This window comes from Lolium rigidum, chromosome 2 (assembly GCF_022539505.1).
Source record: "Lolium rigidum isolate FL_2022 chromosome 2, APGP_CSIRO_Lrig_0.1, whole genome shotgun sequence".
NCBI classification, from domain to species: Eukaryota; Viridiplantae; Streptophyta; class Magnoliopsida; order Poales; family Poaceae; genus Lolium; species Lolium rigidum.
This window is the reverse complement of record NC_061509.1, coordinates 252,191,681-252,201,551: the sequence shown is the minus strand read 5'-3', so window position 1 is coordinate 252,201,551 and position 9,871 is coordinate 252,191,681. Positions and strand designations below refer to the sequence as shown.

The window sequence follows — 9,871 nt, the reverse complement described above, 5'->3', positions numbered from 1 at the left end:
AAATGTTTCAACCTGAGTATACAATGCTGACGGAAAGAAAGACAAAGTAGCATAATCAAATTGAAGTGAAAAACAATACATATTCAGACTGTAGTTCTGTAAGTAGGAATGAAAATCATTAGAAAGACGGAATAGTGGAATATTATCCAAATCAATTTCAAAGAACCGAAGGTCAATTTTACCAGTACCATCAGACACCACATAGCAGATTCGATACATCTAGCAATAGAAGAGGTTAACAAAAAGCAGACGAAAACACGTTTTCTGGAAACAATAAGTAACAACAGATGATCACCTTATATAATTTTACCGGTGAATGAAACCTAAAGTAAGATGTACAATACTTCTTTCTTATTTAGTTGCATCATCTTTGATGGAATATCTAAAAGCCTCCTAGTGAATGCATCCACCTCTCTTGTCCTGAAAAAGAATCAAGGGCTCTCAGATTATTTAGATTGAAGAACCATATAAGCTTTTCATTATGAGAAAATTACCTTGCCAAAGTTTGTTGCGAGAATTCTCCATGCATGCTGATTGATTCTCACAGAACAATTTCCTATTTTTCTGTAGTTGTCCTAGGATTTGATAGTGTCAAGTTTGTCCATGTCGAAGAACTACACCACACTACATCAAGCCAGACATTCAATATGACCAGAACCTAACTTAAGTGCACCACACTACACACTGTCCTAGCAAACCATCAAAGGCAACCATGTAGGCATAAACAAAAAAACCTGGTATGAAACAAATCTGTGTAGAACAATTGGTAGTCAACTAACTTCTAGATCAAACAATTAATTAGCAGGCACCACAAACTCACGTTTAAACATATAAAGATGGACTGCTAGCAAAAATATTCCGCCACTACCATATAAATTAACACATCAAAACAAAATGTTTCTATGTCAGTGTTTCATTCAGCAATACATATAAGCACATAAGTAAGAAATTACCTTGCCAAATATAGAAACTATTTTGGGAAAATACTAACTATGAGGTCAAAGAAATTGTGTGTCCGATCTGCACATAAACACAAATTTTATAAACTGTAAACAGAACATGAATGTTGTTGTGATGCAAAGATAAGAGAACAAATACCGTTCAGCTATTGGACAAAGCTGATCATGTACAAGCTTTGCTTCAATCTTGTCGTCTTTTATAGGCAAGTAACCAAGTCATGCTGGAATAACCTGAGAACAATACACAGATTCAGTTTAGACCCTCGTCACTATATAAACCACTTCATATCCATGATACCTAATTAAAGGAATCTTCTATCTCTAAATAGCAACCCTCAAAAAAGGAATAAGTTAACCAACATACATATACGGATACCCAGATTTACATCGCATCCATACAATAACCCCTGCATAAATACACTTTTTGAAGCCAAATAATTTGCTAAATTCATACATCTAGGGACCAGAATTAATACATCCATAAATCTTATTAATCGTAACATGAAAATCCATAGCAGATTAACCCCATCATGCGAACCCATTAAAGCAGGCATCACTAAAACTTGCTAAAACATTCTAGAAAATAGCAGGACAATCAAGCAAGGGCTAAAGAGAACAATCTATAAGTAAGGGTTCAAACGACGACGGCTATGCATGAACTGGAAATTGAGGCGTGCCAGTCCCTCACGGCTATACTACTAATTTTAGCAACGATAGATGTGCCTCCCTGCTCGTCCAATGGCTGTGACAATGCTCCAGTTGCATCATGTCGTGAATGAGTTACAGGAAGAAGAACAACAACAATGAGCTGAGAGAGAGACATGAGATTAACGCGAGGATGACGACCGGGCATAGGATACGCTTCTCTTATACCTAGGAAAAATTGGAGACAATCAATCATAATAATATAAACTAAGTATTTGCATAAAACAATAAGTATGAAAGGTAACGAAAAACAACTGAAACACATATGTAAGTATGGTGGAGTCAACTATAGTTTAATCAAATTACTACACGAAAATTACCTAGTAAGTAAATACAGTCGTAACGAATATTGCTTGCCAAACCAGATCTATTGGAGCATTCCAATATGTCGCAAATGCATCACGAACCTTCATAGACACTGCAATTTCCAACAGCTGATTTAGAAAAACCAATCGAGTGAAGATATCTGTATCAAATATCAGACTGCACTTTTAAGCCACTATATGCAAGTTTGTAGGCACAATCTACATCCTCCTGAAATACGATATGCCAAAACCTAAACATGGGCCATATGTCTTGATATTCGTGTGACATGATGTGAACCAGTAAATAGATATGCACTGCAGCTGCTCTTCGAAGAATTCATTTCTTTGGTACTCAAGTCACACTTTTTGTTAACACGTCCATACTTCAAATGAACTTTAAAGTTAGAGAACATCAATGTTGGCATGATATCTCTTCCAGTCTGATCACAGCTATCAAATAAAAGAATTATTTGATGCGAAAGCTTTGAAAGAGATACATGAATGTCTAGTATCAGGCTTTTGAGGCAAAGCTCATCGGTGAAATTCTCCAGCTGTTTAAAATACAAATTGTACCACAAACTAAATCAATCAGTCTAATCCATATATATATATATAGCTTGCACATGAATGTCACACATCAGAGCTACATTCAGAAAAAATTACTCAGCAGCCCATAGCATAAATAAAAATAATAATTCCCCCCATAGCCTGCTTGGATTTTCATCGAACACCTCATAGGCATTGATTAAAAATAATATGCACAAGCAAAAGATGCATGGAGTGAGCAGTGGAAGAGAGGAGCGAGTACTTGCAAGAGAGGGAAGAAGACATCAACCATCTTTTCATTGTAACATCAATCACCAGAGAGAACTCAGACCAAAAAAAATCGGAGATTTGTATGAATCATCCCAGAAATCAAACACCTTGTACCTCATCAATGGAGGTAGCAGTGAGATTTGAAGGGGAAACAGAGGTGGGCGTGCCTTGAGGTGGATTCCTGGGCTGTGCTCGTGTAGGGCCCCGAGGACGTACGAGGGAGGAGGCGGCAGCTGACCTTGCCTGTCTCACGCGTGTCGAGGATGGCCTTAAGGACCCTACACCGGATGATGATGGAGACGGCCTTCTCGGAGGCGATCTTCCACTCCCCACTCCAGCTCCTCCACTTCAGCCTCCGCCTCCTCCTCTTCCCAAGGCTGCATAGGCCCATGGTGAGCTGCTGCTGCCATGTGCACAAGTAAGAGGGGATGGGATGGGGAGGAGCTCCGCCTGGCTGCGGCTTGGGCACTGCCAAGGCGCCGGGACGCGATTGTTGAGAAGGCTGACTGGGGGAGGAGCAAAGCGAGAAGGCGAGGCGATTCGCTCGCGAGCGGATTGGGGGATGGCGGCTAGGGTTTGATGGGGATGGACGAGAAGGCCTTTTTGTCTCACCGCGGGGGGATTTTTCTGTCCGGCCCAGTCTTCGTGCACCGAAGCCAACCACACCTACGGCTACTGACGGGCGGGCCCGGACACTGGTGGGACCCACGACCAGCCTCAGATGGGTAGAACATGTCTGTTGCATGGATTTATCTAGCAGTTGTGAGCCAACAACGAATGGCCGAGATCAGCGCACTGTAAAGATCAAACGGCTCACGTGCGCTGATCGCTGTGAAGCCCCCTATGGGGGGCATCGTTTATACCTTTAGACTAGATTTAGATGTGCGCCTTGGCGCACGATCCCGTAAAAATCGCACAAATTTAAATTTTAAATAACAACAATATAAATAAGGTGTAAAAAGATAAGATGTTTCTCAAGTTTTACACAATAAAGTCATTGTAATGAAATTAGGATAAAGTACACGAAATCACAAACAGTGTAGCAAACACTTATATAAAAATGTTGGACCAGAACCTCTGTTTAACTAACTTCACAAGGATCGGGGTTTCTTATATTTCTCCTTTAGAAACATGTAAACATATATAAAAAACTAACTTCTGAAGGAGCGGGACTTACTGCCTTATAGCATTTTGACTAACTTCAGAAGGAGTGGGTATCTATTTTAACTTAGCCATGATTACAAAAGATAACATATTTAACTATTTTTTTTGCAATAAAGGTACTAAACCCTGCTTCTTCTGACTTAGGAACCAACTTATACCATCCTTATCATCATTAGATTGATGTTCACCTTTTTTCTCCTGTGCAAACCTGATAATGCAGCAACAAAAATACTTTGTGTCAGTGTGTAATTAGGAGGAACTAAGATAGTACCTAACTGATACAACTATGGAACTCCTTTTACGGAAGAGTTAACAAAGACCCTTGAATCAGAGCACTTTTGTAGGTTCCATCAAAGTAAATGGGATACCCAGGTTTTAGTTGAATTCAAGTATCAATCTAATCTCAACCATTCTCAACAAAATTTTGCTTTATTTGCACGACTGAAGATGATATTTAGAGGGTCTTTACTGATTAAAAAGATTTAATTCTGACATATACTACTGAAAAGCTGTGGCAGAACATATAAGTGTTTCGTGTCCATGGGGAATTGGCGATAAATTTCAATAGACAGATAATTACCATATAAATAGGTACTCATGTACATACAATCACCAGCTCCAGAGACATTTATTATTCAAACAACATAAAGAACATATATTGCATCAGAGAGGTTAAGCTTTACCATTTTCCTGATGTAAATACCAATGCGGTAGTTTTCGCTTCTCTTGCACGCAAGATGACTGCAGCAAAACGCTGTTTAAAATAGACAGCTAGCAAAAGCAAGCATAAAGTATATGATGTTGAAGAAAAGCATGAGACGCTGTTTAATCTATTTGGGGAGCAATTGTTATCAGTCTATAAGCATGAATTCAGAAGAGTCTTTAGTTTGTTGGTTCCATGAAGTAACACATGCACAAATTTACCAACTCTTATACCAGGTCATTCACAAAGCAGGAGACAGAAAGACAAACACTCAATATTCACGGAAATTGAAAATATAGCATCAAAAGGCCAATAGGAGAAAAGCAAAGGTCATGAAGGTATTAGGATAATGATTTCACCTTGAGGTTATACCTGCAGTGCGCGCCTGTAGAGCTATTTGTTTCAGGTCCAATTGACAGTCCATGTTGACCGTGGACACAATATTCCTGTCATCAGAGCAAACACCACCAGAAAGCAGAATCCACCGAGAACGTCAGTAGTAAAAAAACACATTAAGGAACTCTATTTGCTCCCGAAACTCAATATATCATAAAAAAACTAATAGAGAATTTGAACACACTGCGTTGACAGGGTTTGTGCATAATTACAGCCTTGTTTTAAAACTGATGTTGAACATAACAAATTACTTTTTATCCCAAATTAAAGTATGTGTATCTTAGGAATGCTTCCTTTTCCCCAAACTGTGGGTAGCATAGCATTATAGGTTTCATTCATGCATTTTAGAGCATTCAAGTCACGCTGTGGCATGAATCATAACCCAGCCTATTTCACCAGTGGACCTCGTTATATGAGGGCCAGGAAATTTATATGGGTTATTCATAGTACAAGGGACACGACTCTGGGTAGTGAACATCAAAGTTTACACAGAGAAAGAAAAGTATGTCGTCTGCGCCTCCAAGTCTGGAGCATACAAAAAATACTACACCAACATTTTTTGAATATCCAGGAAGATCATATAGAATTTTGGACAAAAGAGAGGAAAAGCAATTCTTTCTTGAAGCACCACATGACCTCACTGCTGTCAATTTTTCTATTACTTTCTTTAAGCATAGCAAAACATGTATTACTTTCTAAATATTATTCAATAATACTTCCATGGATTGTATATATATGCCAATACTTCAGTGGCAGTCTGGGTGTGCCACTGAACGTTTGATTATATTATTTAATAATATACTTCCATGGATTGTATATGCCAACACTTCTAAGTTCATAATTTATTAATATGGAATAGGAAAAAATAAAGAAAAAGAAATATTCAGAAAAAAATGAAGTCAGTATTGAGGAAAGGGAAGGAAATGTTCAGGAAAAGATAAAATAGCACGAAAAGCAAAACTACAGCTGGTTGTGTTTGATACATACTCTAGATTGAGGATAGAAATCTGAATAAAACAATACATATAATTAAGTGTTTGATATCCAAACATAACGGTCTCGCTAAGAGTAATCCGCGCCGCTAGCAGCGGCATGCAAGAACTCTAGACCAGCAACAATGGCAAATAAAGAGAGTAAGATAGCAGTAAGCTATTACTGCTTACACTTACAGGAAGATGCAAACACTGCGGGTATTATCTTAGTGAGCTCCTGGCTTTGGAGTGGATCAAGTTTATACTTTGTGCTTTTCTTCCACTCATGTCTTCCTCTGATAGTCAAAGAAAAGCACAAATCCAGGAGACAGTTTTATCTGTGGGGATGTGAAATAACTAAGAGTTTGGTAGGTTTATCTTAAAGAGAGAAAGGGAAATACCAAAGAGATAAAGGTTTATCTTAGAATGTCTATTACTGTAACAAAATGCAAAAACAGAGTAGACTTAAATTGTTCTCAAATGCAACATGGGTTTGTATATTCCTCGGAAACCCATCAATGTGAAATATTATTCCACCTGATCTAAGGAGATCAAACCATAAAAATTAAGTTTTAGGACTATCCAGGCAAGAATAATAAAGCGGAAATGCTCAAGAGGAAGAGGGAGCAACAATAATAAAATAAAGAAGTTCAGCATAAGAAACTGCAGACAGGAAAACCTCTATTACGTCCTCTGCCTGTATGAATACAAGCACAACACCATGACCAACCAAGATTTATGCCATGACTGTCAGAACCGAAAACAAATTAGAAATGAAATATAGGATTCGCTAGGCTCAATTTCTATATCTGAATCTAGGATTCGCTGGCACAAATTCCCAGAAACTACAGGCATGAAAAATTACAAGGAGCGGTGTTTAGGTACAGATAAAAAATAAACACATGCTTTCCTCACAGGGAAGCTGAGCATACGTAACAACAGCCAAGAAAAAAATCCTCCAAGAGAGGAAGGCTCTTTGTATGGACAGGAACAAATACGCTACGCCATGATCAAATCATATTCACACACCTTATTACCTCACATCCAAAATCACAGAAACCAGTATAGTGTAAAAATAAAACAATATAAGCACTAACATCCCACTGACCATAAGAGGTAATAAAAGTCAGGAATGAAGCAAGAATCACTAACCATCCCATTAACCATGAACTTATGTAGTATCTTTGAGGTCATTATCTTTCATCCGACTCAATGCAGTCATATCCACCTGAATACCAATAAACACAGAAGAAAATTAACAATAATACCAAACAAGGTATTCTACACAATTTGCTAGAATTACTAACCCAGCATGCCAACAATAAATTTGATCAGTCCCTTTTCTTAACACGGATATCATTTTGGACCACTTTTGTTAGCACAGAGAAGCACCCAATTTTGATTTTTAATCTTTGCTCAACCAAAAGACCAAAAGTGTGTTGCCATAAGAAGAGAAATGGTAATTAAACAGTGCTAAAATAGGCATGTTGCCATACTGCTGAACATAGGTCCTTGATTTTTCTAATTTACCGAGGAACCCAAATTACAAAGGATGAATGAAAGAAAAGGGGCAGCTCAGCCTGTTGCAAGCCGTCAACCACCGATCATTCCTTTCTGTTACATCAGAACATTGTCTACAATTCTTGGATGTAAGTCAACATAGAAATTCACAACATATATTAATAGTCACATCCCCACCTGGTTGTTGTCACAGCCAGCGTAAGATTCTCCCGCTACCCAAAGCCAAACATTAAGTCATAGCTCAACATCTGCAAAGCAGCCAAATAAAATAGAATTGTCAGCACATATATCTTATAACAGAGCATTAAATTTTTATCCTTAAAACAATAAATATATGGCTATCTGCACAAAACAAAACGCTCAATTGGATAGTTCTAACACCTACTAATTGAAACAAACACAAAAATTAAACCACCAGTAAAGGGATTCAGATCACCTTCAAAAGACCAAGATGGTATGTAGTGGCTTTGTTCTTCGTATCTTTGAGGTCTGTCAAATAAATGAAAAGGCAAAGACTGGCTGTTGTTAGCGCAATTCAAAGGTAGTAGAGTGTTAAAAATATGTTCAGCTTGGTATTGACAGATCAAAGTTTTGTTTAGGAGCCATGTAAACGTGTGCCACATACATGAACTCATAGTCTGGACGGCTGCTTTCTCTTACACCAGATTTTGAATAAAATCCTAGTTGGTGCTTCTCTGCTTTTTAGTGCTTCTTGTAAATCATGAAATTATAATTTCCCCCCTCCTGTTTGGTCCTTCAGTATATGAAGCAGTTCTTATTCCCTCAATTTTTAATCTGTTAATGTGTATTAAGTATCCTCCTCGGAAATCTTAAGTTTCTTGCAGGTTTTATAGCTGGCTTATTTAGTAAGTATGAAGTAAGTAAAAATCTGAAAGGAAGCAGAATGCTGACGTAAATGGTTGCAATGATACACATTACCATGGTCCCTTTGTTGGCTGCAAATTCATACTTTCCATCTATCTTGCCTGATGTAAATGGTTTGATGCAAACGATTCCAAGGATATTCCAGAGCTTCAGGAAATATTCCAGAGATATGGTTTATATTAATTTAATTAAACAATCTTTCAATTTCTGTAGTATGGATTGAACTGGGAGAAGAAATGAATTAGTAGCTTGATGATTGTAAAGGCCGTATCTGTACCTACCAAGAAAGGAGCCAAAGTTGTTAGTCTTGGACACCTATGCATTAGGAACATACACCTACCCCATCAGTGAGTTAATTATATTAGTTATGCTACAACTCCCAATTTCTCATGCCAGTGGTGCTTCTCAGAGGCATTTCATCGAGCATATGTCATGCACTACACATAAAACAGCAAGCAAGAAATTCCAATGGCAAAACCAACGCCACAAAGATCCACCTCAGTAAAACCACGCCCTGAAACAAAAACCTAGAATGCATACCTGGATGTGGGAGTCGTAGTCCAGAGGCTGCTCCTGGAGGGTGCGCTCCAGGGCCTGATACGGAGCTCGCCGCCGACGTTCCCTCTGTCATCGGAGTCCGATGAGTCTCCGCCCCATCTATTGCGCTCCCCACCACCTACAACCACCAAGCAGCCGTGAGGGATGGGGTAGAGGAGATCCATCCAGATTGAAGAGGCAAAAAAATCAAAGGGGAAAAGGAATAGGAAACACATCAAAACCTCTCGATTTCATGGCGTGGACTCAAGAATTTGCTGCGCCCACAAACCCCAGCTCAAGATTCCGCGAGAGGGCAGGAAAATTCGTGCTCTACCTTGTTCACCGCCGTGGCCAGCGTGCCGCTAAGGACGGCTACGCCCGTCGCCCACATCCTTGCCTTGCCGAAGCCGACGAACTCCGTGGCGAGCGCAGACGTTCTAGTCAGAGCTGAGCTGCAACACCAACCACCTCTCTCATGCCGGCTCCTGCGGAGGTCTCCCGCGCCGAGGTCGGCCGCGCCGCCCGTCGCCCGTGCAGAAGGGAATTGGGAGAGGAGGCGTAGGAGGAGGAGAGCGGCAGCAGGGAGAGGGAGCTAGGGAGGCGGCGGCTGCATCTGCGGGATTGGAAGGGGAGAGGGAGCGACGGGATTGGAGAGGAAGCTGCATTTTCCCTCAGCTCGCAGCCACGCGCGACGCGAGAGTCTGGGCCGAGCGGGCTTTCACACGACCCATGGATAAAAAGTGGGTTTGCGGGAGGGCCTCAGTGCCCTGGACGAACGGCCGGCCGAGATCGCGCCACATCAGCTTGATCGAACGGCCCAAAATCCAAACGCCTGTGAGGCCCCCTATGGGGGGCATCATATACACCTTTAGATTCTCCTTTGTGTCACACTCACATATGCATGCACAG

General features: G+C 40.1%; 1 long non-coding RNA gene across 7 annotated transcripts; it reads right to left on the bottom strand.

Moving 5' to 3' along the window:
- Positions 1 to 3,801: 3,801 nt before the first annotated feature.
- LOC124693271 lies at positions 3,802 to 9,629 on the bottom strand. 7 transcript variants are annotated; one of them, XR_006999934.1, is made up of 7 exons: positions 9,205 to 9,629; positions 7,977 to 9,101; positions 7,172 to 7,788; positions 6,218 to 6,766; positions 5,012 to 5,098; positions 4,633 to 4,690; positions 3,802 to 4,157 (listed from the first exon to the last, which is right to left on the bottom strand). It is a non-coding gene; the product is annotated as an uncharacterized LOC124693271 (long non-coding RNA). The 7 variants fall into 7 exon arrangements; XR_006999935.1 differs by having other exon boundaries at positions 6,218 to 6,357; XR_006999932.1 differs by having other exon boundaries at positions 6,218 to 7,247; positions 7,327 to 7,788.
- Positions 9,630 to 9,871: the final 242 nt, after the last annotated feature.